Genomic DNA, 25,552 nt, shown 5'->3' on the forward strand with positions numbered 1-25,552 from the left:
TCCTCAAGACATTTTAGAATTTCCTGCTTACTTTACTTCTAGCCAAAAGCACTGCAGAAACAGCCACTCGTAATTCTTTCACACCTCTGTTTCCAATCCTGGCCAGACTCTCAAATACGAAAAAGACGTGTTAAGATAGTCAGGGGAAAAGTTCAGTGGATGCTACTGAACCTCTAAAACAAACTTTGGAGCAAAAGTAATGGTAGCTATTTTTTGGTAGTCAGCTTGCGGTCCTTCTATCTGCCGTGATGGTAAATTTACCACCTGGAGTTTTGCGGATTAAACATCTTAATTACTTGTCATGTCTTCTTTTATTTGTATTTCTAATTCTAAGAAGAATAATCCTAAGATTGCCTAAGGCAACAGAACATGCAGAAGGATGCAAACGCTTCCAAACTTTTAACAACACCAAGGCTACATATGTAATATTCAGTAATTTTAGCAATGGAAACACTTGAGAATAAAGTTTTATTTATTTCCTCTTTAATCCATACTAATAAGAATGCCCAAGAAACTCAGAGGAGTATGGAAAGAATAAGGGCCATCAGGTTCCCATGAGATAACCTCAATGTCAAATGATTTCCCTCCAGTTTGGTTCAAAGGAGTAGTGAAGGAGTCTGTGTAGACCTTCTTCAACTAACGGGACATTGAAGACTTTGTAAAGTAGACAAATGGTAGGATGGGGAACAACATGAAGAAAATAGTAGGATTCTTATGGTGAAAAATCTCTATAAGCAAAAGGAGAAATAAGATTCAGCAGATGAATTTTAAGGTACTTTGATGATGTTATCCTTTTAATGGCCATTAGAAGTTAGTGAGTTATTTAGAGGTAAAGGTTAGATGGGCTTAGGGGAATTAAATCCCACAATTTCCAGAAAATACAAATCGTGCACCTACCCTCAGAGGCCTTAGAGTGTATAATTAGAAGAAGTGGCATTCACACATTTCTAGTCAGTCATGGCAGCCAGGACTCCTGTGTTTTGCTTCTTGTTTTTTTTTTTTTTTTTTTTTTTTAACCTAAAAGAAGAAAAACAACAGTGAAACTGAAACCACCAAGTTCAATTTCATGGACCAAATCCCAAAAATAGATCAGACTCAACTTTCTCATGGAAACAAATACAAAGAAAGAAAGAAAGAAAGAATCTGAACTGTTTTACAGTCATCTGAATTTAATACCAAGTCCACAAAGGTAACTTGGTTTTCAGGGGCTCTTGTGAGCTGAATTAAACTCCATATGTTCACAAGTGAGCACACGATAGTAAAAATATAAAGGTTATTTAAAAAATACATGCTTAGCTCTTTATACCATTGTGTTAATATATAATTGATGGGCCAATTTTGTGGCTTAGTAGGTTAAACCACTGCCTGCAACACCATCATCCCATATGGGTGCTGGTTCCATTCCTACATGTTCCACTTCCAATCCAGCTCCCTGTAATGCACCTGGAAGAAGCTTTAGAAGATGATCCAAATGCTTGGGCCCCTGCAACCTTCTGTCAGACCTGAAGGAAGTTCCAGGGTTGTAGCTTCGGCCTGGCCTAGCTCCAGCCATTGCGGCCATCTGGAGAATGAACCAGGGGATAGAGGATCTCTCTCCCTCTCCATCTCTCCCTCTCTCTCTCTGTAAATCTGCCTTTCAAATAAAATAAATTGAAAAAATAAAAAATATATACAATTGCAAATTATTATAGAAAAACTTTTCATAGCTACATGTCAGAATTTTATATATTAGTTTGCCATAAATTCACTTAAAATTAGAGAAATCCTAACACTGCTTAAATTCTGTATTGGAACATTGTTTTCAGTATGCTTTCTTTCGTGTATTATGAAACTATGACTTTAAAAAAATGAAGAGCTCATTTGATATTTGTGTGTCATGGAAACAGATATATAGGAAATATTTTGGGATTATAATTCAATACTTTTCTTCATTACCACATATTAATTTGTAGAAGCCCTTCTTAGTTTAGAATATACTCCAAGAAGAAGAGATTTACCTCGAAGTAGTTTTTAATTAACACATTCAATCACTTCCTTGAAGATGACACATCCATTGAGATCAAGAGAAAAGGATGAAAAGTCTCGCTACACGCTCTTGCCCTGTAGATCTGCCTTTCAACAAACACTTAGGAAGCATCTACTCTAGTGCCACGCACCATGCTGGACTCTAAGATAAGTTAATCCTCAGCACATACTAGGGAAAGAGTTTAACACGCTTCATGTAGAATGCACAGCTCATTGCCCACAAAAACCACAGAATAAGCCCTTTAGACGTGTTAGCTCCAGCAATGATAACAGCGCCAATGAAGATCCCTCTAAACAGGAAGCATCTCATTCCATGCCTTCAGTTTTCACAAATACATAGTGCTACTAATTTCCTTTAAAATAATAACAAGTTTCCACCTGCCAATTCTAGGGTACTGCCAGGAAGAGAATCAGATGAATACAGAAAGATCTACAACCCAATGCATAATGTGATTAGAGAAGTATTAACTAATGCTCTACGGTAGCTCAAAATAGAGTGTGGAACTGAGGGAAGACGGTCTTTTTGTGGGAGTTGATACTTGAGCTGGGTTTTGAATAAAGGAAAATAGTTCACACAGAGTTCAGCTGGATTACAGAATACATGAAGAGAATAACGAGGCCTTATACGTGGCAGCTTTTGAATACTAGGCTAAGAGACTATGTTAGATTTTATTCACCAACAGATAGGAAGCCAGTAAAGGTATTTGAACAGGGGACTAAAGTAAACATATACACAAGGGATCTTCTAAAAACTCATGAAAAATGAGTATTATGAAAACCACTGCACTGATTTCAAAATTCCTACACCAAGTAAACTTTCATTTCTCCATAAATGTTTTGAAGTTCCCTCATAGAGGTATATACGTGTATACGTGAATATTTATGTACATTAAAGTATGAAAGTACTCCAAAATACTTTCTCCTTAGGTATTAATAATTCATCTTACCTGGGATGCAACACCGCAAATCTTCCTGGGTATTAAGCCGTGAAGAAGAGCATTCTGGGGAGATAATGTCTGGTTGCAAAGGACAAGCAGTGAGAGCTGGGGCTGCTGTGCCTTCATCTGCAGTGGGGCCAGCTGACAACAATCTGGAGTGAGCAGCACCTGCAGAAGACTCTGTCCTGCAAGGCCTGTGAATGTGCTCCAGACATGCTGGGGGCTGCCTGCCTGGATCCCAAGACAGATGCCTTGCTTGTACTTGAACCCTTACACATTAAGACTGAACTGCTACTCATCCTGGAGGCTGAGAGCAAGCGCTCCTACTTAGAGTTGGAAGAGATGTAGAAACAGAAAACTTTCTTGTCTTCATTTACAGTGTTGAAGGATTCATCTTCCACTGATGTGCATATCAGTTCCATTAGGACGGTCAAAAACATGGCTGATGAGTTGAAACAACAGAAATTGTTTCTCTCACAGTTGTAAAGGTCAGAGTTCCAAATCAAGGTTTAGGTAGTGCCTTCCTTCTGAATGCTCTACGAGGTAAATCCTTCCTAGCCTCCTCTGGCTGCTTGTGATTACTGGTAATTCTTGGTTTACCATGACTTAATATACACCACTCCAATCTCTGCCTCCACCTTCATGGGGCCTCCTTGTCTATGTGTGTCTGTCTCCAAATTTCCCTTTTTGTATATCAGTCATTAGCTTAGAGCCCATATTAATCTGTTCTGATTTCATCTTAACTTGATTACATCTACAAAGATTCTTTCTAAATAAGGTCACATTCACAGGTCCTAAGGGCTAAAAACTTCAACATATCTTTTGGAGGAAGAGAATTCAACCTCTAACAGTTGTCTTGCCTTGTTGCCCACTAAAGACAAAATACTCTATCTCCCATGATCCGACAGCTATCTCTGGTCCAATGACTCCAGTGATTTAACTAGGGATATGCAGAACCATGAGAAAGCAGGTTCACAGGAGGTGGGGGCACAGAGCTTCAGCTGAAAAAAAACAGCTTCTGATCTGCCAACAGTCTTGATTAACCCTCCAATCCACTGCAAACTGCCCAAGATTTAACCTGCAGCAAGGAAGGAAGCCATAACCAGAAGTGATGATCCACCTGAAGCAACGAACACTTTCAGACACTTCCATTCTGTTTTGCATCCCTGTTGACCTCATTCACTTGGGACGTTCTCTCCCCAGCACTAACTAAACTATATATAACTCAGCAAAACAATTCTGAAAAGCTTGGGCAGGTTTGCTTAGGGGAGCTTATGATACGCAGTTGTAGGGTGGATGTGCTTAAGTATCTGTCCTGAGGCAGCTCAAAAATGCATCATAAAGGAATGTTAGGATCATTCCTGATCTATGCAGAAACAGAAATGCTGACACATTTCTATTTTTTAATTTTGATATTACAAACTCCATTAATGAGCAACAAAACCATTTCTCTAATGAAAAAGAAAAAAATAAAGGCCAGGTTTTAGTATGCGTTTCAGGTTACAAACTTAGAATCAGTGAGAATTTCAACATGCTAGACATGTGGGTAAAAGCATTACAGGGACAGAATTTATTCTTAGGATGTGTCTATGCTCACATCAACCCAGGATAACAACTAGTGACAGCTGGTGGGATTTACTATAATGTGACATCTTCTTTATTGTCTTAGTAAGTTATGATAAATTATTTGTGTGGCCACTTGTAAAAATTATTGTTTTCACATCTGCTTATCCTATGAAATTCTAAACTCCAAGAAGATTGAAGATTGGGCCTCTATTTGCTATGCTTCTATATCTATGATGCCCATTATATAGTAGGAGTTCAATAGATATTTAGGAAATGATTATAGGTCAAAAATATAGAAACAAACACTTATAAGATTTAAGGTCTTCCTACACAGAGAAAGACCGATGAGTCATTCTGCAGTTGAGGATCATGTCACTGCGTGAGTGTGATTCACAATCAGTCCCATGATTACTGAGCTGGGAGATCATTAATTTTGAAGATTGGCAGACATAGAGTTGACTTAATTTGTATTCCATATAAAATTAAGGCATCAAATCCAATGTCCAGCACTAATTTAGAATGTATGTGGCTGAAATATTTGTTCTTAGCTTGAATTAAAGTTCAATGTTTTCTTTTAAAATAGTAATAAAAATCTGTATTCAAATAGGTTTGTTGTTGGGGCCGGTGCTGTGGCGCAGTGGGTTAAAACCCTGGCCTGAAGCGCCGGTATCCCAAATGGGTGCCGGTTCGAGTTCCTGCTGCCCACTTCCAGTCCAGTTCCAACTCCTTGGGCCCCTGCACCCACATGGGAGACCCAGAAGAAGCTCCTGCCGTTGCAGCCAACTGGGGAGTGAACCATTGGATGGAAGACCTCTCTCTCTCTCTCTGACTCTCCTTTCTCTGTGTAACTCTGACTTTCAAATAAATAATCTTAAAAAACAAACAAACAAACAAAACAAACAAAAAAACCCAAATAGGTTTATGGAAAACTTCCTGAATGCCCAAAAATGAAAGAAACAAACTATAATTGAATCCACATTACTACACTCCAGCATTTGGACTATATTTATATTTTTATATTGTAAGTTAAAAATCTATAATTCCACGAATATATGGAGTACAAAGTGATATTAAGATTTATGAATATAATGTGGAATAATAAAATCAAGCTAAATAATATATATACATTGTCTTTTGTTTTATACCTTCCCAGCACTTCGTGGGCCTGCAATTAAAACAATTACCACATATTCTACATCAGGAATCTACAGACATTATGGGCATAATAACTTTCCATGGTTTTATTCAATAAAATTATTAAGTCTGTGAGTATTCACCATATAATTTTTCTGTATTTGAAATTCTTCACACATTAAGTTAGAAAGGAAGAGCCAATAATTTTCATTGCTTGAATAGACAGCAGGTGCTTACTTAATATATTTGAAAATTAATGAAACTATTACGTTTATACATATATAATTTTTAAAATTTGGAACAAATGATTTCTCTGAGATTCTTCTCTAATATAAGAATATGTTCATATCCAAAGGCACTGGGTTGAACCAAATGATATTTCAATATATCTTCCTGATTAATGTTAACAGACACATCCGGAGTTCAGAGCTCTGCCTTACATTATTCACACATTTAAACATGTGTGTGTGCCTGTTTGTGTGTGTGTTGAATCCTAAGAACCTGACACGGTTGTAGATCAGATACTCTAATATCAGCAGCTTCTTATGATCTAACCTACTAAAGATACTTACAACTTACACCAGATAATTCTATTTATTCAGCAAGCACTTACTTGGTACTGACTTTGTGCCAAGCACTACAAAGTACATAGTGCCGTCTTTCTCTCCCAACGTGTATGTTCTAACAGCGATGTTTATCATGTGCTGTGGAAACACACAAGACATATCCCTAACTCTGATTGACTGACTGGGGGGTGGGGGCGGGGGGAGCTCCATTGCAGACATGACAGGAGTCTGATGAGAGGAGAAGAGGGGAAGACCACGAAGGCACCACCATGCTGTGGCACAGGGGCATGAAACGACTTGTTCAATGGGGAGAAGCTTAGGGGGAGAAGCTCGGAATGTAAGGAGTGTATCAGGAAACTGAGGCAGAAGGTGAAGATTGGGTCACATTGTGAAGGCCAGCCTAAGGAGTTGAGACATTATCCTATTTGTAAAGTCATAATCAGCTCTGATTTTTAAAAAGAGTGATTGTTAGAAAGACAACTGGTGACAGCATGGAGAATAAACTATCATAGGAAGAAGCAGGCCTCTAGGCAACAAGAGACACAGTTGTTGCCATCATCCAAATGAATGGCAGTGGGAGACTGGGAGAAACGGGCTGGATTTAGAGATATTTCTGGTAATAGAACTGTTAGGACTTGGCAAAACAACACTAAGTGTGCTTCTCAACAAATTTGGGAAGTTTTAGTTCATTAGTTCCTAAAATCTTTTTCTGCCTCCTGTTCTCTTGCATTTCCTTTTCAGATTCTACTTATATCCATGTTAGATTTTCTGATATTTTTCTACAATGGACAGGGGCTCTATTCATTTTTATTTTAAGACATTTCCTCTTTTCCTTTTGATACTTAGAATGAATAACTCCTATTATCTGTCTTCAAGTTCATGAGCTCTATTTTTCCACCATCTTCAATCTGCACTTAAGCTCATCTAGTGTTTTGTTTGGTGTTTTTTTCCTTTTAAGATGTTTCAGTTCAATTTCCATTTGATTCATTTTTATAGTTTCTATTTCTCCACTGAAATTGCATCTACTGGTTCATTGTGATCTTATTTTTCTTTACATTTTTATATAATTTTAGCAAGAGATTTAAAATTTTCACTGCTAATTCCAATTCCTTGGGATCTTCTTGAAAATGGTTATCACTTGCCTGTTTTCTTCATATATTTAGTAATTTGTTTGGTTCCCTGATTGCTATAGAGAATATATTGCACTTCTCTGAAAATCACTGAAGTTTTGTTGATTTGTAATGTGGTAAACTGAAATTCCAAACTGTGTTTTCCCTGTGGTAGCCAGCCTCTGAAATCTCTGTCTAAGTTGCTCAGCCTTGGGTGGCTGCTACTGTTAGGTTAGGCAGGAAAACAGAAACAAGTCCGTGTATGTGAGAAGAACAGAACAGGAAATTCTTAGTGAAAGCAACCTGACATTTGTAGACCAAAAGTACCATCTGATACCACTCCAGGGGAGGTCCTGCACCGCAGTGACGTTCCTGTCCAATAACATTCCCAGGTGAAGGAAATTGACAGGAAGATAATCATCCCATATTCATGACAACCACAGTCTGCACACAGATAAGGCACTCGGTCCTCTGCTGAGCAGCTTGCCTGGTCTGTCAGGTGTAACCTTCATTAAACTTTCTTAGTTTGCTGCCCGCTACTCTCTATCTGTTGCCAGAATTCTCTCCTATGGGAGACAAGGACTGATCACTGTTACAACCTTAACAGTTAACACTACCTACCACACACCCTTCCTGGGTCGAACATGTATCCCGACAGAGTAACATGCAGATTTTGAGGCTCTCCCTCCAGGTTCCTTGCTCAGTAAGTATTATACTCCCAAATATGGTGCTGATTAGAGCCTGCCTCAGGTGGAAAGCTTCAAATATGTGAAGCTCATCAAGTGCTGTTCCCTTCTTCCAACACCTTTATTGCCCTTCAGTAGTAACAGAGTTGCTTCATATATATATATATATATACACACACACACATATATATATACACATACGTAACTACATACATGTGTGTCTCTGTGTGTGTAATTATGTGTACACACATATATATTGTGTATGATTATACAACTGTTATCATTGGGATGCCATGCTGATGTGAGATACCCTTCCAATTCTTGGAGGTGATCACATCAACATCTAACAAAGACTGGGCATCCCTAATCTGAAAACTGAAAATCCAAAACGCTCTAAAATCGCAAACTGAGCACTGGGATGATGCCACACATGTGGAAAATTCCACACCATGAAATTTAGTTTCATTTACAAAATTGGTAAAACTATGATATAAAATTACCTTCAGGTCATGCATATAAGGTACATAGAAAACATAAAGGAGTTTTGTGTTTAGACTTGTGTCCCACCCCTGCAGTATATGCCAACTTTTCAAAATTCAAAGAACTCTGAAATCCTAAACACTTCTGATCCTAAGCATTTCCAGTAAGGGGTACTCGACCTGCATAGAATTAGATGTATTCTCTGTTTAGAAACTGTTAAACACTATAAATAATAAGATTCTAAAGTAACAATGAATCACAGTAAGGCAAATATAAATAACTCAATTTAAAAAACAGTAAAAGAATGAATATTTCATAGGTTGGAAAAAACAAATGGCCAATAAACATTTTTAAAAGATTATCAAGTCTGGCAGTAGTCAAGTAACTTGAATTATAATAGCAATGATAAATCACATTATTTCTCTGGTAGGCCAACTAACAAAACCAAGAAATAGGTCAATGAGAATTCTTATACACTGCTAATGGGAATATATATTATACGTTGAAAAATAACTCGGTATTTTCTTGAGAAGTTGACTCTTTGCATACCCTATGATCCAGCAATTTCATCCCAAAATATGCACAACCTAGAAAATCTCTTTATTTCTGCACCAATAAAAATGTCCTAGAACATTCAGAGAAACACATTTCATAGTAACAGCCACAACAAAAACAAGAAGTAGGAAGCCAAATTTCCATTTACAAAAAGAATGAACCAATTTTGACACATTCACAAAATTTAATATTAGCAATAATAATGAAGCACTTACACACTATCACGTATAACAAGATTATAAACAAACAAAGAATTAAACAATATATTATTAGATTCATACAGCTAAGCAGTAAAATGATTCTTTTAAAGGCAAACATAAAAACTCAGCATACGGGTTACCTCTTGGGAGGAACCAGAATAGATAAGTAAGAACCAAAATGTATAAGTGTTTTGCAAATTCTTAAAGAGATGATGATTCACAAATATTCTTTTAAAAATATGCTTCATAAATTATTCACATTTACATGAAATTTTATAGTATAAATTTTTATAATAAGATATAAGACAAAAAATGGAAAATCATAGAAACAAATGATGATAACCTAGTCACAGAAGGGATATCTTGCAGCCATGTTTTCAGTTGAAGTATATTTATATATTTGGCTAAAAATATTTGGTAAATTCCAACTAGAGTGGTATTTAAATAATTATGTAATCAGAATTTTTTTAGAATTAGCATATTCTAATATGCTACAAAAAAGATATCAAAGGCACACTTGGGTATTCATAAACCAGTAAAATGTATAAAACATGGTTTTGATTAAATAGTTTTGACCTCAGTTTTATAAATAATTATCAGGGCACTTGCAACTTAATTATGTATTACTTAGATGGATCCTCCCCTAAGGTTTACAGCTGGTTGATCATATAGATCCTACATAATTATTTTCATTGAAACAAAAAATGTTAAAATATATCATTCCCAGGTAAGATTATTGAATTAAAACCTCTTCTTTCCCGATATCTTGTGTAAACTGATAAATGCTTTTTTTCTTTTCAAAATGTAAATTCTGTATGAGAGAAACCAATGCTTTCACAGAAAAATCATTATGGTTAAAGCAATCTAAAAAAATACACTCCAAAACTCTGGAGTTTTGAAAATCAGATGCTTTTAAAAAGCTATCTGGAATCTCATTGTGGATTTCCCAAAAAAGGCCACCGAGGCTTTTTCTGGGGATGTTGTAAAGTTCATTTTCAAAGCAGCTGGGAATATTTCAGGAAACAGTCACAATTTGGAATGTAATGAGATTCTTAGTCATGAGGGTAAAGAACACACCAGGCAACGATCAATAAGCCAGGGGTTCTTAGATCAAGGACACAAAGCAAACTGTAAATCTATAAAGACTTTCCAGAGGACAAATATTTTCCTATTTGTTTTTTCCTACTTAGCAAGTATGTTCTAAGTTCTCATAGGTCAGTTTCTCCAATCTGATTACACTGGAACACTAAAAGGCCTACGTGATTAAGAGAAGGGAAGTTGTCCATGGGGAATAAAGTTGAGATTGCTCCTAGTCACACGTGGGCAGCACACCAGCTGGGGGCTTCACAGAAATGCAGAAGCTTGGGCCTTCTCAGACCTTCAGAAACTTCATTTCCACAAGATCCCCCAGCACTAAGTCAGTGCTAGCTACAGACCAAGCTTATTTTAAATATGGTTACCTAAAAAGCATTTGCTTTTCTTTGGATCGTAACATTTCACAGACAGGCATACGAAAAATGAGGCAAGCACAAAGAGAGGTGTTGCTATTATCTTTGAATTTCTATTACGATGACAACAACAAAGTTGTTGTTATTATTATTATAAATAATATAATAATAAAGTTGTTTATATTATTATCTAAATGATACATAATATCCTTTCCTGCATATTTCTTTTGTGAACTGGAAAAGCAGGTGTTTCCCTTCCACTAAAGGACGTATACAAGACTTCCAAGAGCAAATATCAAGCTACAATTATTGTCTGTTAAAAAAATTACCTTTTTTTATAAATAAAAAAGAAAACAAGAAACATTGATCCCAATAGATAAATATTAATCTTTTGTGAAGGGTTGAGCTAAGAATTGGAAATCTTGATTAAGATGTTAAGGTGTTGCCATTAGAGTTTATGGGTAACCCAAAATTAAAAGTTTGAAAATACTTAGAATTTAGACTTTTCCTCATTTCCCAGATGTAATCCATCAGCCAGCTCTGTCAGTCCTACCTTCACTGCAGTGGCCTGGAACTGGTCCTCTGTAATCAACAGGACCTTTGTAGATGTGCAAATGTGCATCAGACTATTCATCACCTGCACTGACTGAAGCCTTCCACTCGCTCCCTCACAATGGCCCAATGGGTTCTGCGTGGAAAGGCAAAAGCCCCTCCCACACCACAGTCTCCCTTCCTCACCCCCACCCCATCCCCATTTCTGGCTTTTTCTTACTTCTCAGTATCAGCACCTGCTCCTCTCCTTGAGACAGGACTGAATCAGGACTTGAATCATAAAACTAAGCCTGTTTGGTCCTGGCCATGTATGCATTTGCCTGACCATTACCACAGATTACCCTACTTGAACACCCAGCCAGCTGGAACAAGAAGCTACTCAACTATAATAACCAATGACAACCTCATCCCTTGCCCACCCCTAACAGCACTGTTAAGGACTTTTCCAACCATGCTGTCTCCCTTGTGCTTGCGCTTAAGTCACCAGTAATCCTTGTCTGGGTTAAAAGTTTGATCACACGTCAATTGCTATTACAGTTTATTTATTTATTTATTTTGACAGGCAGAGTTAGACAGTGAGAGAGAGAGGGAGACAGAGAGAAAGATCTTCCTTTTCCGTTGGTTCACCCCCCAAATGGCCAGGCGCTTCCTCCTGGTCTCCCATGCAGGTGCAGGGCCCAAGCACTTGGGCCATCCTCCACTGCCTTCTTGGGCCACAGCAGAGAGCTGGACTGGAAGAGGAGCAACCGGGACAGAATCTGGCGCCCCAACTGGGACTAGAACCCAGAGTGCCAACACCCCAGGCGGAGGATTAGCCAAGCGGGCTGTGGCGCCGGCCTCTATTACAGTTTAGTCAAAGAGTCTCAAGCCAGTAACAACCTCACCACCCCAACACATATACTCTGGCTTTTGCACACCTTGCTCACTCTCATCCTTCCACTCAAAGGTTACATCTGTAGACATGGTTTTCTGGCCTGTCCACCTTCTCTGAAATAGCACACGGCTCCATACACCCTTGTCATGGTATAACACCTCTCAATTTGTTTCCTAGTAGCCCAGAGTATAATCTGCAGTAAACTCTGTCTTAGTCAGTTTTGACTGCTATAGCAAAAATGCTAGCAACCGGGGGCTTTAAACAGCAGACATTTATTTCTCACAGTCCCGGAGGCTGAAAGCCCTGTAGCAGGGTGCTGATGTGTTTGGTTCTGGTAAGGGCTTTCTCACTACACTGAGAAGAAGGAGGGGGATGAGAAAAGCAGGGAAGGAAGGAGGGAGGCAGTAGGAAAAAAAATTTAAAATCCGAATCGTAATGTATCTGTGGGAGAAATTAAATCTGGAAATTCAGACCTAGATGATTAATTCATGATACACGCAACACATTTACAGAAGAAATAACACCAATTTCACACAGTATTACAGAGAACAGAAACTAAGAAATATTACCAATCTAATTCTATGAAGGAGATATAGTGTATATAAAAAGCATAAAAACCGATCGATCTGGGCTGGTGTTGTGGTGTAGCAAGTGAAGCCACCGCCTGCAATGCTGGCATCCCATGTGGGTGCCAGTTTGTGTCCCAGTTGCTCCACTTTCCATCCAGCTCCCTGCTAATGTGCTTGGGAAGGCAGCGGAAGGTGGCCCAATTGCTTGGGTCCCTGCCACCCATTGGGAAACCCAGAAGATGTTCTTGGCTCCTGGTGCCTGGCTTCAGTCTGGCTCAGCTCGGGCCATTGCGACCACTTGGGGAGTAAACCAAAGGATGAAAGATATTTCTCTCTCTCTCTCACCATCTCTCCTTCTATGTAACTCTTTCAAATAAATAAAATAAATCTTTATATATATATATATATATCTGTCTCAGTAATACAGATGTAAAACTCATACCCAAATTTTAAGCAAATTAAATTCAGTGATACATACTTAGGGTAAAATAAGGCAAGCAAAATAGGTTTCCTGAAGAAATACAAAGCTAATTTAATATTCAAAATTTATTACAAAATTCAACACACACAGGGAGAAAAATTATATGGGCATTTCAAAATTTCAAGAAAAAAAATCACTTGATAAAAACCAACATCCAGGGGCAGGCATTGCAGCATAGTGGATTAGACCATACTTTGGGATGCCTGTATCTCATACCAGAGTTATTTATTTCTTTTTTTTTTTTTTTTTTTTTTTTTTTTTTTTTTTTTTTTTTGACAGGCAGAGTGGACAGTGAGAGAGAGAAACAGAGAGAAAGGTCTTCCTTTGCCATTGGTTCACCCTCCAATGGCTGCCGTGGCTGGTGCATCGCGCTGATCCGAAGGCAGGAGCCAGGTACTTATCCTGGTCTCCCATGGGGTGCAGGGCCCAAGCACTTGGGCCATCCTCCACTGCACTCCTGGGCCACAGCAGAGAGCTGGCCTGGAAGAGGGGCAACCGGGACAGAATCCGGAGCCCCGACCGGGACTAGAACCCGGTGTGCTGGTGCCGCAAGCTGGAGGATTAGCCTAGTGAGCCACGGCGCCGGCCCCATACCAGAGTTCTGGTTCAAGTCCTGGTACTCTGCTTCCGATCAAGCCTTTTGCTAATGCATCCTGGGAGGCAGGAGATGAGGGCTCAAGCACATGGGTCCCTGACACCCACAGAGGAGACCGAGATGGAGTTCCTAGCTCCTGGCTTTGGTCTATCCCAGCCCTTGCTTGCAGGCATTTACAGAGTAAACCAGCAGATAGAAAGTGTCCCCATGTTTACCCTCACTCTGTCACTTTGCCTTTCAAAAAAATAAATAAATAAAACATCCAATGATGGTGCCAGTTGATGGGAGCTAACCACTGTTGACTCATTTGACATTAATTACCTGATTTAATTCTTACACAAGCTGTCCAAGGTGGACACTACTAACATCAACATTCTACAGATGAAAGAATAGAGGCTTAGATTTACAAAACTTGCCTAAGTCACCCGGCCACTAATTATGAGAGTGAGGGTTTGAACTCAATCTGTCTCCCAGATTTACCCTTTTAACCACTACACTATCCTATGCTCAATTTTTAAAGCATTTTTCATTTACTGTATGTAGTCTTTGCAAGCCAATAGGAAAAAAAGCAATAGGCAGACTCCTATTTCCTAAAAGGAGATATGAGACCTAATGAAAGTGCTTGTAATGGCACATATTGAAGCCAAGAGGGTGGTTTTTAATAAAACTGAGAAAGGGTGGATTGCTTTCCCACAGAAATTGTGGAAACATAGATGCTATCCAACCTTAGAAATGTAAAATTGGTCATGTTTTTGATCTTAGGACCAAAGGAAAAACTACAAATTCCACTGTTTGGAACATTTAATGGAAGAGTTTTAAAGGAAATCATTATTATAATCATGGTACCCACCAGCACTATGAGAATCCAAGCTCTGTCAACATTTTCTTTATAAATTCACTGTTAGGACTTTCTAACTCATCCAGTATTATTCAGCTAGAGCTAAAAGAAAGAAAAAAAACCTCTGAAACGTAAGATCTTAAAGTGTGAGTGATATTGTTCCAAGAATTAAAGAGGAAAATGGATATCATGTGATTCAGACACAATAGAAAAATGTTTGGCTTATGCAGCATTTTAACAGGCATTAGCTGACTTTTACTTTGTTTTTCTTGCTTTGGAGAAAGGTTTTGGGGAGGTGGAATGTGGTTTGACCTGGAATGGAAGGTTACATTGTCAACTAACCAGGAGCAAAATTTTAGAAGTTTAAGATGTTATATACAGTTTGATGAACTCTTTAAAAATCTACATGCTGTGTCCACTTTCTGAGTCTGCACAAAGGCTTGGAATCTCATAAAGGGAGATTACATTTAAGAACTCTGGCACTTTGTTTTTAGTCTAAACCATAAAAAACTGAAAGAACAGCCATTTCCAATCCTTTCCAGTACATTCCTGCTAAATGGAAGCAAGAAAACATGGAATAAAATGAACTATTCAGCCATTTCAGAACTTCAACAAATATTGAATTAAAATCTCTTCTGAATATTCTCCTCTTATCTCTATACACTTTGAAATTATTTTTCCCATCTTCCTTTTTTCTCTTCTTCCTTCTTTGAGATGACTTGCCTTTAATACAAAACCAAAGATGAAAAAATATCTGTAGCAAATTGTGTCTTACAAAGATAAGTGAAAAGAATTTATTTAACAATTCAATCTGGAATGATAGTTTATTTGACTGTTTGTCATGCTTGAAAACCATGGTAAATGCTGTTTAGGATTATACTACTTGACTAAATCAGAAGAGAACAAATGAAACAATGAAATGTATTCCATTCACTATGGTCAATCTACACAGTCACAAAATATCAAAGAGACTAAGAAATATGAAGACCCTCACTGGTTCTAGAAAATAACACAATAAATTGCCCAAAGCCACTCTACTTGCCTAGAATCCCATAACTGTAACCTTATCTGGCTTCTCTCACTAATTCATTCAATTCACTTGTTACCTCAATGGATCTAGAAATACATATACTATATAGGGCTATTGTTATGGTATAGTGGGTAAAGCCACCACTTAAAACACTGGCATCCCATGCGAGTGCTGGTTCATACCCCAGCTGCTCCACTTTTGATCCAGCTCTCTGATAATGGCCTGGGAAAAGCAGTAGAAGATGGCCCAAGTGCTTGGGCCACTGCCACCCACATGGGAGACCCAGATGAAGCTCCTGGCTCCTGGCTTCTGCCTGGCCCAGTGCTGGCTATTGCAGCCATCTGAACCAGCAGGTGGAAGATCTCTCTCTTTCTTGCTTTCCCTCTCTGTAACTCTGACTTTCAAATAAATAAATAAATCTTTAAAAATAAATCAGTTATAGGCCGGCGCCGTGGCTCATTAGGCTAATCCTCCGCCTTGCGGCGCCAGCACACTGGGTTCTAGTCCTGGTCGGGGCGCCGGATTCTGTCCCGGTTGCCCCTCTTCCAGGCCAGTTCTCTGCTGTAGCCCGGGAGGGCAGTGGAGGATGGCCCAAGTCCTTGGGCCCTGCACCCCATAGGAGACCAGGAGAAGCACCTGGCTCCTGGCTTCAGATCTGCGCGATGCGCCAGCCGCAGCACGCTGGCCACGGCGGCCATTGGAGGGTGAACCAAAGGCAAAGGAAGACCTTTCTCTCCGTCTCTCTCTCTCTCTCACTGTCCACTCTACCTGTCAAAAAATAAATAAATAAATCAGTTATATACATATTACACATCAAATTCTGACTTTAAACACCCTCTGACTTCTAGGACTACTAAAGGTCAGTGGATGTTTAGAGTGCAAAGCAATTCATACCCATTTTCTAGTAGGGTCTCACATTCCCAACCAAAAGAGTTGTCAGGCTATTTTACCCACCCAAGAATTTTTATTTTAAATTTACCTTAAATAGCAATTTTTATCAAACATTCATTTAATGGATACTTTTACAAGTACATTTGTAATTTTTATTTTAAATTTTTATTTTAAATTTACCTTAAATAGCAATTTTTATCAAACATTCATTTAATGAATACTTATACAAGTACATTTGTAATACTATACCCATTTTAAATAAAATATCCAATAAGTAAGTGAACTTCTGAAACTAAAAAAATGATGGCCCTTTCCATAATTAGGCTTTTACATCTTGTATGACTTTTTTTTTAAGATTTATTTATTTATTTGAAAGCTAGAGTTATAGAGAGGTAGAAGTAGAAGCAAAGAGAGAGGTCTTCCATCCACTGGTTCACTCCTCAAATGGCTGCAACAGCCAGAGCTGGGCCCATCTGAAGCCAGGAGCCAGGAGTTTCTTCCCAGTCTCCCACGTGGGGGCAGGGGCCCAAGCACTTGGGCCATCTTCTATTGTCTTCCCAGGCCATAGCAGAGAGCTGGATCAGAAGTGGGGCAGCCAAGACTTGAACCAGCGCTCCTGTGGGATGTTGGTACTGCAGGCAGCAGCTTTACCCGCTACACCACAGCACCAGCCCCTGTATGACTTTCTCATGTACCTTTTTTTGCTACAAGTACAACTTAACAAAAAATTATTTAAAAGTAAACTGATTCATATGTCAACATAATCTAAATATGGCCTGCACCAGCACAGAGTGTGTTAAATTTCTGAAGTTAGAAGGAGTACTGTAAGTAAGAAGCCAAAAGTTCAGACACTCAAAAAAAGCTGATGCAAACCTCTTTGGTTGGGAATATCACAAAAATGGACTTTTCCACACAACGGCCTGTACATCCTGTTTTTAGCTAAGCTGGAAATGCAGTAGGAACAATACTTTGTATGCCATGCCATTGCTTCTACTTTTGGTCTGAAAACACCAAGCAGAGACGATGAGTGTGACGCATCACAAGAAAAAAAAAAAAAAAAAGCTGAGTAGAGAGGTGTTCTGGGCTAAGAAAAGGAGAATTAATGGGAACAGAATTTCCTAACTTGACCACCAGTTAACCATAGCTTGGAAGCCCAATGTGCTATGAGTCACTTGCAACTTGCTCCAAAATAACACAAGAACATCTTGGGCTAGATCATTACTGGAGTATATTGTTAATACTATTTCCAGCAAAAATAAGCAAAAACAGTTATTTAATGGGCAAAATGGTACTCATGTAAATTCCTTTTCACAGAATAATCTGGAAATGAGATAGCACAAACAACTTGCCAGACAGTCTGATAATGTTATTCACCACATTTATTTAGAAAATTTAGGCAAAAATCACAGCTACCTTCAACAGAGTTGGTAGTAACTTCACAGGAAGAGTGTAGAATTGTTAAAGACAGAACACACATGGAATTCTCAAAAGCAAAGTCCCAAAAGCTTTATAGATTTTGAATAGATGATTACATTTTGCTTTTTCCAAAAGGCCACTAAATATAGCTGTCCCTAATTTAATTTTTTAAATAGAGTTTTTAACCCTTCTTAGTTGATAAAATCGAACCACCAATACCTAACCCTTTGGCTAATATATCTATCAGATCTGTACAACATTGAATGAGCATAGTCAATTAGGAAAACTGAATTTGGGAGCTATTGCTATTGTCCATTTGCACCATAACAAATGGTAAGGTGTGAAGTTGGACAGTCACTTAATGATGCAGTGTGGAACTCTGCTCTCCTGTAACCTGAATTTATTATTTGGCCCTTAATAAATATACCCCAAAGATAAAGTATACTCTCCCTCCCAAAACAACATACAAATACAGGAAAAAAAGAAAACAGGTATGTGGGATTTGCAGCCAGGAAGAGAGAGGCTTCATAGTATATTGTATTGCTAATTAGCTGTAAAGGAAATTTCTGAGTCCCTAAAAACAAGAGTAAAAAGTAGGAAAATAATGAAATGAGATGGAGAACTGTATCCTCAAACATCCCTTCACGGAGGTCTATAAGTCCCAGCCAAAGGAGCAGACCAGTCAGCCTAGTGGTCAGGGTAGGACCTGGGGGTCTGTGATTTGCTAGTCAATGAACCAGATAAGGAAAATAGAGCAAGTTGCTCAGAATCGATTCAAGTTTGCCACCAAGATCAAGGCAGGAAGCCAAGAAGTACAAGAGTCAGTAAATTCTAGAATAAGTGAGCAAAACCTGAATCCAAAACAGAAAGATGACCCAAGGATCCAGAACCTTCTAGGGTGAGATGCTGACTGGCATTTGGTGGGTGATGCAAAAAAGGACATGCCCTGGGGCTGGAGCAAACATCTGGCAAGGTGTGCATTGTTTCAGTTATTTTATTCTTTTCTAAAAATTGTTTTGGTAACCTATATTTTTCCACAGTCCTTGCCTCTTCTGTGGCTTACAGCCTTGATACCATCTATGTATGTTGCATGTGTGTCCCCAGGAACTGGCACTCCAGTCTAAACAATCTGAAATCAGATTACAGAAGGCCACATATAGTCTGTTTATAATTTGCTTTTATGGCTGGGTTTCTAAGGCTTTGTTAATGGTTGAAAAAAAGAAGATAAAGAAATAATACATCTCTTGTTTGACAGTGGTTGGGCTCCCTCCTTGGAGCCATGCCATTGGCAGGCACAGATAGGCATGTGTACACCACAGGACCAACCTGACACACTGTTGTTGGATTTAAATTAGTAAACCAGGTATATTTTCTTTTGAAACTTGGACCCTATGGCAAAAAGGCTGAGTTTGATTTCTTGAAGACTTGCTTAGCTGATGTAATCCTGAGACAACAAAACTCAGACTATACAGAAACAAAACAAATATATATAGTTTCTCCTGATTTATCAAGTACATGACAAGGAAATGCTTACAGCAAGCTACATACTCGGGGGCAAAGACTATGTCATATTCATCTTTTATTCCCCGCGTTTAAGTATAGCATCTGGCAGATGGTAGGTGATCTATAAACATTCATTGAACTGAACTGTATTGCTTCATGTTCCCACCAATGATCCCCTTTCATCAGGTTAACATCTGCTTTTCAGTCTGGCTCAGCTCTCACTTCCTCAGAAAGAACCCCAGTGACCTGATCAATTCTCCATCCTCACACTTGCCCTTATACACACTCCTTCAAAACTCCCAGCTATAATTTTATACTCACTAACAAAACTCTTTGAATACAAACAACACAAACCATAAACAATGAATTCCAAGGAGGCCAGGACGGTGTCTATTTGTTTTTTCAGGCATGCAGTAAATACTGTTTTTGTTGGCACTCATTAAATATTTGTTGAAGTAGTGAACCAAGAACCCATAATTTCCACGGTTTCCTCTCAATCTTATGATACTCACACACAACCTCAAATTGCATAAAATAAATCATCCAGTGTATACTCACACAGCAGTAGGATCTGGGAAAGCAGGCTTTTGTAATGCAGGTCATCTAGTAGTAAGAATTCTGATAAAAAAAAAAAACACAAATCACAAATAGGATCCATGATAGCCAAAAATTAGCAGCCATTCTGGAGTGTACAATGGAAATGTTTGTAGAGAACTATTTAATCTTTGTTGGATACTTCAGTTGTTTTAGTGTTTTAATATTTTATTAGATTACATGAGAGACAAAGATCCCCCTTACTCTGGTTCACTCCCCAAATATCTACAATAGCCAGGCCTGCATCAAGCCAGAGTCAAGAGCCAGGAACTCAATCTAGGTCTCCCATGTCATTGGCAGGGACTCAACCACTTGAGTCATCACCTGCTCCTTCACAGAGTGCCCATTAGCAGGAAGCTGAACTAGGAAGTGGAGCGGGGACTTGAAGCCAGGCACTCTGCTTTGGGATGCAGGTATCACAGCTAGGGTCTTAATCAACATGCCAAATGCCTGCCCTGTAATTTTTTTTATAAAGTATATCATTAAACATAAGCATTGATTTTGTTTGTTTAAAGACTGAAAGTTCTTAAACATGTAAATTTCCTATGGTTCCACATCATGGTTCAGTCATATGTAGTTTTTCTATGGCATTGTTCTCTGAACCTTGGGAACAAGAAAAGAAGAACTTTTCTGATCTCCAAAATTCAATCCCAAAGAAAATGAGATCTGTTGAATAGTGAGGTTAGTTTCTGGTTAATGAAAAAGAAAGAGTAGAAACCGAAAACTGGTCACATTTAATCTAACACATTTAATTTAATTTATAGTAAGCTAATATACAGTGTCCAATTATTCCAGTCAACAACTTAGTAAGTAAAATTCCAGAAGAATGATTAAGGCAAAAAGGAATACCCCAGAGGGCTGTTGCTTTAATCCATTTAACCACGTTCATGCACTGTCAGGCACCACCCTCAGTACAGAAGTAACAGTAAAAGACAGACTCAGTCCCTGCCTTTGTGAGTGAGCCTGCAGTCAATGGCAAGTCCCTCACTCTGTATCCCACATCTTCCTGGCTCCTCTATCTTCCTCACAACATGCAGGGAAAACTCTTGGCTCAGGCAGGGCCACAAGAGATGTCTCTCTCCTCCAAAACGAATTCTCTTTATTTGGCCAGAATTATTTAGGGACAATATGACACACCAAGTTGGGTTTCAGTAAATATTTTAAATTTTTTTTTGAGAGACAGACAGAGCTCCCATCTGTGGGTTCATTCCCTAATATGCTCAAAACCCCAAGGCTGAGCCAGGGCCACAGACAATAATTGAGAATTCGATCCAGGTCTCCCACACGAGTGGCAGGAATCCAATTGCTTGAGCCATCACTACTGCCTTCCACTGCTGCACTAGCAGGCTGCTGGAATCAGAGGCCAGGGCCAGGACTCAAACCCAGGCACTCCAATGTAGAATAAATGCCCACCTCAATAGGTATCTTTAGAATAAAGAATGAATTAACTAACCATCCAATTGATAGGAGAGAAAAATTATAAATGAGGAGTTGGGCTACAATGCCACAGGGTTGCCTTCAACAAAAGTCAAGTTCATCAGGTGTAGCTGTGAACTTCTAAACTTTCAGATGATTCACCTGATGACCAATATGTTACCTGGATAAAGAAGACATTTTTATGGCCAACTTCATTCAGCCCTACTCAAAAGCAAAACTTTACTTTCTGTTTTTAACTGCATGATATGTTTAGCAAATATCTCTGATGCTTACAAGGCGATAGACTCTCAATGCTGCCACTCTGTGACTTTGGGAAAATGACATAGTTCTCTGTGCTCATTTACTTATTTATAAAATGCTGAAAATCCACCAGTAATTTTGTGAAGATTAAATAAACCTCTATATGTCAAGTGCTTGGCACAGTATTAGGGATATCATAAGCATTCAGCTGATGCTAGTATTATGATCAATATTACTGCATTTCTTGTAGCATAATTATTATAGATTATGTATCTCCTTTCCATGTTATTCTTTTTTCAAAAAAGATTTATTTTATTTATTTGAAAGGCAGAGTGGCAGAGAGACAAAGAGAAAAAGAGAGAGAGAGATTTTGCATCGGCTGATTAACTCCCCAAATGACCACAACGGCCAGGGCTCAGACAGGTCAAAGTCAGGGGCCTGGAACTCCATCCAGGTCTCCCCCATGTGGATGGCAAGGTCCCAAGTACTTGACTCATCTTCCACTGCTCTGCCAGGTTGCATTAGCGGGAAGCTGGATCAGAAGCAGAACAGGCAGGGCTCAACTCCAACTCCAGCTCTAACATGGGATGCCTGCATTTCAAGCAGTAGCTTAACCCACTGCGCCACAACACCACCGCCTCCATGTATTTCTTATTGGGGAAATTGGGGAAATCAGGGTTTTCATTAGATTGAAGAACTCTACAAAAGGCACAACAGAAGACCTGGTATTTTTATTCAATCATTCTACAAATATTTATTGAGCTGCTGCAAGGCGTCAGGGTTGGCCAGCTCTGCAATTCAACTGGATGACTTCCGGGGTGCTTCAAAGAGACACGGCAGAATAGCAGAAGAAAAGGGAAGCACTTGTGAGCAGGGCGAAACTAAGCGCCAAATGCTGTAGAGAGTCAACATAAATAAAAAGTCTGAAGGGGTCCCCAAAAACGAGGTCACTAGGTAGTATTAAAACTTAGAAAATCACGGTCAGCTTTAAGGAGTCCAAGCTTGGAGAACTTTCTGTCTTACTACTGAGCCCTATTTATCCTAGAATTCTATAGAAAAAAGTCTCGGCCTTAAGTGAACATAAATTTCATCAGAGCTGGTTTGCTGTGCTATCAGTTCATCAAAATAAAAACTCAGGAGTCAGAACAATTATTATCATCCAAGGATGAGCTACAAGTCTAACTTGGGGCCAAAATCTAGCCTACTGAGGTTAATGTCCAAACATGCTGAGCAATAAAATGGGAAATTAAAAGAGGCTTCTCAGACTGAAGACCTGTTTTCTAGGGTGCTCAAGCCTGGTCTTACATAGACTAAAGTCAGCACTATAGGATAAGCAATGAATTATCGGAAAGGCCTCCAGCTGTCCACAGTATCATTATTTGCTGAATGTTTTTCACCAACTATATATCTATATATATAGACAATGGTCCATTGTGAAATGTCAGAATTATCATCCTATAAATGCAAGAGACTCACAAAACTGTATTTGTATGGACTCTGAATGTGTTGGGTATGGATGGATTCTTTTGTTTTTGCATTAGGCTAAACAAGAATTGCAAAGGTTGTTTGCAAGCTAAAAACTAGCCTGTCATACTTCTATGAATACAGGAAGAAACAGGACATCTCTGGTTCAGGGACAACTAACTTTATGACTTTCACAGACAGCAGCAGCCAAAATATCAGCATTTCCTTGCACCCATTCTTGAAGCACCAATTCCCATAGGAAAACATGAAGACAGGCAGCACCAGTAAGCATGATATATTATACAGTAAGCATTACAAAAGACAGATCCCAAACTTGGAGAATCCAAATCAATTATGCCTACCCTTTCTTCTGAAGGGAGACAGTATCTCCATCTCCCAGGGCTATTCACTGATTACTGAACTGACTGAATGGAATAACATCAGTTAGTTTAGCCTCTGTTCACAAGACGTGTAGAAATGTGAGAAACCCATGGAGAATCATCTATGAGCAAGACCTTGACACTAAGACCACTCACTCTGGCTATGCAGTGTGCTTGCCATCATGTTGGCAAAGAATATAAATGACTGTGACTACAAAGCCCTTTCTAATGCAGGAAATATCTAATCTGGACTTAATATTACTGCACATTCCTAAGAATATTTTCCTGAGTTTCTCATGCATTTCCCTTTTCTTAAAGTTAGCACAAATTTATAAAATTTTATCTATTACTATTTCCCAGGAGGCACTGGGGAATGTCTGTAAAATTAGGAAAGAAATTGTAAAATGCTTCTGCAATGCAAAACATGTCTTTTCCACCAGTGCTAAAATGACATTCCAAAGTATATTATGGGTTTCAGGTAGGCGTAGTCATAACTGCAGACTGTGAATGAATTTTAGTAATGTTGTTCCTTGCATCCTCCTACCAGGCCATCCAAACCTCCTAAGTGAGCACGTTAATTCTGAGCAGTACTAAAGCATGAGTCCTTGTTTTAATATTTACTAGCTGTTTTCTTGAGTGAATCATTTCTCCTTTCTTACCCCTAGTTTCCTCATTGTTTAAATGTGAATCACACAACTTTGAGAAAGTCAAATGTCTTAATATCTGCTGAAATCACCTTGCAATTAAAACATCTTTAAAATATTTTAACATTTGGGCCTAGCATTGCGGTGTAGCAGGTAAAGCTGTCACCTGAGATGCCAGCATCCAGTGTGGGTGCTAGTTTGAGTACTGGCTAAACCACTTCCAATCCAGCTCCCTGCAAATGCACCTGGGAAAGAAGTGGAAGATGGCCTAAGTGTTTGGGTCCCTGTAGCCACATAGGAGACCAGAAGAAGCTCTTGGCTTCAATATGTCTCAGCTCCGGCTGTTACAGCCAGTTGTAGAGTGAACCAGTGGATGAATGATCTCTCTCTCTCTCTCTTTCTCTGTGTGTGTGTGTCTCTCTCTCTCTAACTCTGCCTTTCAAATAAAATAAATCAATCTTTTGAAATATTTTTAGTACTGTGGTTAATTAGTATTTGCTTCAGCTTGCTTGTGCCTTCATGGATACTTGTGATGCAGACATTTAGAGACCAAACTTAGACTTTTCTTACCCTTGTAAACCAGATTATCCTAGCGTATTGGGCAGAGTTGTGGTTAATCAGTTATTTGCAATTGGCTTCATGTGGTATTGGAGGTCCAGTGGTCATTTCTTTATCATCAATAATTTGGGGGGAGGTTAGGGGTGGAAAGCACAGGCGAAGGGAAGAAACAGAATATTACTACGAGATCAGAAGGCATTTCTGGATATTCAAGTGTACTTTAAAATGCTGTAAGGAAATGGAATTGAAGGATAAGTTCATTCTGGTGCAGAACACTTCATTTCTGAGGGTTTTTTTTTGGGGGGGGAGGGTGCAAAACATTTTGAAATCCAGGCATACATATGTAATTTAACCATTTTCCTATTATTAAACATTTGCATAGTTTTTCTTTGATCATGTTAATAATGATGCTACTGTATAAACATCTCTATTCATTTCTCCAGGTGTACATAACAATATAGTTTATGTAATATCATGTCCTAAAATTAAAAGCTGACTATAGGGTGTGCACCTCATTTTCCTGGATAATGCACACTGTTTTGGAAAATAGCTGCCAGCATAATATATGTCACTGCTGCTCTGTAATTTGTCATGCAGGTATTGTCAGATATCATAAATAATTTATAACCTGATGAGAACTCAATGCTATCTATTTTCGGTTTTAATTAAAAAAGAAATCAAGGCATAATTTTTTCATGATATGCATTTGCTAAGAAATGTTTGAGGACCTCTCATATACATGATTTCAGTAATTCCTTACACCAAAATAAACTTCTTTT

The 25,552-nt window shown here is 38.7% G+C and overlaps 1 long non-coding RNA gene across 4 annotated transcripts in view; it reads right to left on the reverse strand.

Moving 5' to 3' along the window:
• LOC103349888 (uncharacterized) overlaps positions 1–25,552 on the reverse strand; it is an 85,159-nt gene that overhangs the window by 34,781 nt on the left and 24,826 nt on the right. For 2 of the 4 annotated variants that reach the window (XR_011388521.1, XR_011388523.1), the window contains exon 5: positions 20,015–20,074. This is a non-coding gene — a long non-coding RNA (uncharacterized lncRNA). Of the gene's footprint in view, positions 1–897; positions 15,340–20,014; positions 20,075–25,552 lie in introns of those variants that run through there. The other 2 variants (XR_011388522.1, XR_011388520.1) reach the window with 2 other exon arrangements.

This window comes from Oryctolagus cuniculus, chromosome 5, assembly GCF_964237555.1.
Source record: "Oryctolagus cuniculus chromosome 5, mOryCun1.1, whole genome shotgun sequence".
Classification (NCBI taxonomy): Eukaryota; Metazoa; Chordata; class Mammalia; order Lagomorpha; family Leporidae; genus Oryctolagus; species Oryctolagus cuniculus.